The sequence below is a fragment of the Mus musculus genome, chromosome 6, assembly GCF_000001635.26.
Source record: "Mus musculus strain C57BL/6J chromosome 6, GRCm38.p6 C57BL/6J".
Classification (NCBI taxonomy): Eukaryota; Metazoa; Chordata; class Mammalia; order Rodentia; family Muridae; genus Mus; species Mus musculus.
In genome coordinates, this window is record NC_000072.6 from 67,026,595 (window position 1) to 67,030,185 (window position 3,591).

A 3,591-nucleotide genomic window follows, 5' to 3' on the forward strand; every position below is an offset into this window, starting at 1 on the left:
CAGGTTCATCTTGAAAATTGAATTTTGCCATGATCACTGTCTTAGGTTTCCATTGCTGTGATAAATACCACTACCAAAAACAATGTGAGAGGAAAAGGTTTATTTCAGCTTGTTCTACATCACAGCCATCACTAACTGAAGTCAGGGAAGAAACTCAAACCCCGAAAGAACCTGGAGGCAGGAACTGACCCAGAGGCCACAGAGGGGCACTAGTTACTGGTTTGCTCAGCCTGCTTTCTTGTATAACCCAGAAACTCATCCCTGCCACTAAGAGGTGGGGTGGAGTCACCACCCACATTGAACTGGGCCCTCCCCCATCAGTCATCAATTAAGAAAATGAACTACCAGCTTGTACACAGGCCAATCTGGTAGGGACATTTTCTCAATTACTGTTCCCTCTTCCAAAATGATCCCAGCGTGTGTCAAGTTGTCATAAAAGCTAGTCTGTACAATCACCAAGGCGATTTCCCCAGGGCAAGGCTTATCCCTGGCACTCTGGATATGTGGACCCTTGCTATTTCCCCAAATGTGGGAAAGTTGACTGCATAATTTGTGGTGATGGGGGAGGTCTGCATGCTCTGCACTGGGAGAAGGAAGAAAATTGGAGGGAAGCAGAGCCCAGAACCGGGAGGCTGAGAAGAGTGGGTTCAGGGTGTACAATTGGAGGTCACAGCTTACCGTTGCAGCTGTGGGCTTGTCACCAGGACTGAAGAAAAGTTTTAAAGAAAAACTAACTGCAGAAGGCAATTTCAGTTTTAATTGTCAATGGTAAATAGAGTTAAGAGAAATTCTTCAAAAATCTTTATTATGCTAAGTTACATGTGAATGATAAGGCCTTTGGCTTTCATTGACTCATTTACCAGGAAGATAGCACAATGGAAGACACACTCTTGGATAAACTCCAGAAAGACAAAACGGAGTTTTGGGGGGAGCAGGTGAAGTAAGAGTGACCAAGCTAAGGACTTCAGTGCCTCAAAGCGATGGAAATGATAAGGCCTTCCCTTGATTCCAGGATGGATGTTGATAGGATGTGCTGAAAGTATCAACCACAGCTTCCTCCTCCAAATGACTGCGGCCTGAGAATGTGCCTCTTCATAGACCTCTTATCCAGATTAGCAAACCAGCAAATTCGCATACACACACACACACACACACACACACACACACACACACACACACACACATATATGAAAGAAACACCCTGAGTTTTCCAGATGACTGGTGCATCTCCATCTGAGAGCATGGCCCACCCAGCCCCAGCATTTCGGTACGTGTGTCTAGGGTTTCTTCATTCCCCGTTGCCCCAGGCAGGTCTGTTGCGTCAGAGTTTGTTTGGAAATAATGGTGAATGGGCAGTAGGATGGAAAGATAAATTACTACCCAGCTTGGCAAAAGCTGTATTGCTGTTGCTGTGCCTGGAGGAATTGGCAACAGTTTGGGAGAGAAGGCAAAGTAACTGTTGGACTTTGAAAGATGAGTAAAGCCTTCTTTGTGAAGAATAGGGGAAGGATTGTAGACGCATTGCTTCTTGTCAGGGACAGAGCAGTTTCAATGGAGAAAGAATTTATTTTGGTGCATGGTTTAAAAGCTCTTGGTGGGGAAGTTACCTGTGGCTGCACAAGTTCATAGCACTAGATAAATCTTAGCAGATTAGTACGAAGAGAGGCCCCAGTCAAAGCCACATTCCTGAGCCACACTCTTTCTCCCTTGATCAAAGCTTTCCAGTGAGTGTCTTCTGGCTCCTTGTCCCCCCTCCCAGGGGACTACAACCTGGTTTTTGCTACTCCCACTGGTAGAGCGAAGCTGATCACACTGATCACACGCTACAGTTTGCAGGTTCAGGGAAGCATTCCATCACTGCCTCTGAGACCTTCCTAACAGTGTGACCACTCTCCTACACCACTGTCCTCTGTGACCTCAGACTTTACCCCTGTTCTTCCACCACCTCTTCCTGTCTCTTATTTTCCTCCTCAGCCACAGGTTTCTGTTTTGTGACCGCCCCCAGAAGCTTCTCTGACTTTGGCAGTTTTCCTTGGGAGATCACACCAACTCTTCATGCTGAAGGCTAGATGGTTTGGGGCTTTTCTCTCTCTCTCTCTCTCTCTCTCTCTCTCTCTCTCTCTCTCTCTCTCTCTCTCTCTCTCCCCCCCCCCTTAAGAGTTCTTTTGTCTTTGTGCAGGGAGTCTTTGTTTGCTTGCTTTTGAGATGGGGTCTTGCCAGCCTAGAACTTAGTTGTATGGCTCAGGTTGGCCTAGACCCTCTGCCTTTGCGCCCCTGTGTCCCCAGAGTAGGCAGCCGTGATCCATGTGGCTATCCATCATGTAGCACCAGAAGAAAATCTCCCCTGGAATGAAGGTGTTATGAAGATCTCTGGCTGAAAAGCTACATTCACTATTCCCAAACCATGGTCAAGAGGACAAGACATGTACATGACATGTCTACCCTGAGGCTGGGGTGAATATCAAAGGACAGTAAAGTGCAGGGCAGGAAATAAGGCAGGCAGGGACACTAACTAGTCCTCTGCCAGGCAAGCCTGTGAGATCCAGCTTTCTAGGGACTAGGCACCTGAATCTACCTGAGAAGAAAGAACCAGAAATTTGAACCTTTTTTTCTGGGTGTTGTGTGTGCGCGCGCGCGTGCGTGCATGTGTGTGTGTGTGTGTGTGTGTGTGTGTGTGTGTGTGTGTGTAAAAATCCTCAAGCCAAATGTGATAGCACTTACCTGTAATCCCAACACTTGGAAAGTGAGATAGAAGGATTAGGAGTTCAAGGCTAGCCTTGGCTACAATACTGAGTTCAAGGTTTACCGGAAATCCTACCAATAAATAAACAAACAAATAAATAATCCTGAGTCAGTTCACTGTCTACAGAGCAAAGTCCATGCTGTTGTGCCAGGCATGCAAAGTCCTCAGTGTGTCTCTCCGTTTTGTTTGCCTGTCTTTACTTCCTTAATACCAAAACCTGGGTAAACAGTATTGAGCAAGATCCACCCTTCTCCCTAACAGGATCCCAGTTAAGACTTGTGACTCAGGTCAGGCATCCCCCTTTCCTGGAAGGCTTTCTGACCATCACACTGCACAGGCAAAGGGGTGTAATGGGTGGGAGGGGGGCTATTTGTCAAGCCGATCTGAATGTTTTCTTTATGCAGAAACCACATGGGATCAATCTTGTGAAGCGAGCTCTAGCACAGCATTCGGCACAGGGCTTGTACTCAGCCTCAGTCACCAGAAAAGTGTTCTGTGAGCCCAAATGAGAGGGGAAGAGCTAAAGTGAGCACTTGGTATGCAGATAGATTAGTGATGAAGTGAGCACTTCCAGAAACACACCCCCACCCCACCCCCCACCTCCCCACCTCCCCACCCCCATCCCCTCACCCCCTCAAGAGGAAGCCTGTTATCAATGCATTGAGTGCCTCTAGAAACTGAATGTCCAGGACTTTATTTTACTAATTTACCTAATTTGTAGTCATCAGAAGTAAACTTTCAAGAGACACTAGAAGTTTGCCCACATTTAAGTGTTTTACTACTGATTTCTTTTAAATTGTTAAACATTGTGTGAACAAAATTTCAATTGGCTGAACTTTCTAACCTCT

At 46.5% G+C, this 3,591-nt stretch overlaps 1 pseudogene; it reads left to right on the top strand.

Moving 5' to 3' along the window:
• The first annotated feature begins 448 nt into the window (after nt 1–448).
• LOC115490498 lies at nt 449–582 on the top strand (annotated as a pseudogene).
• The last annotated feature ends 3,009 nt before the right edge of the window (nt 583–3,591 follow it).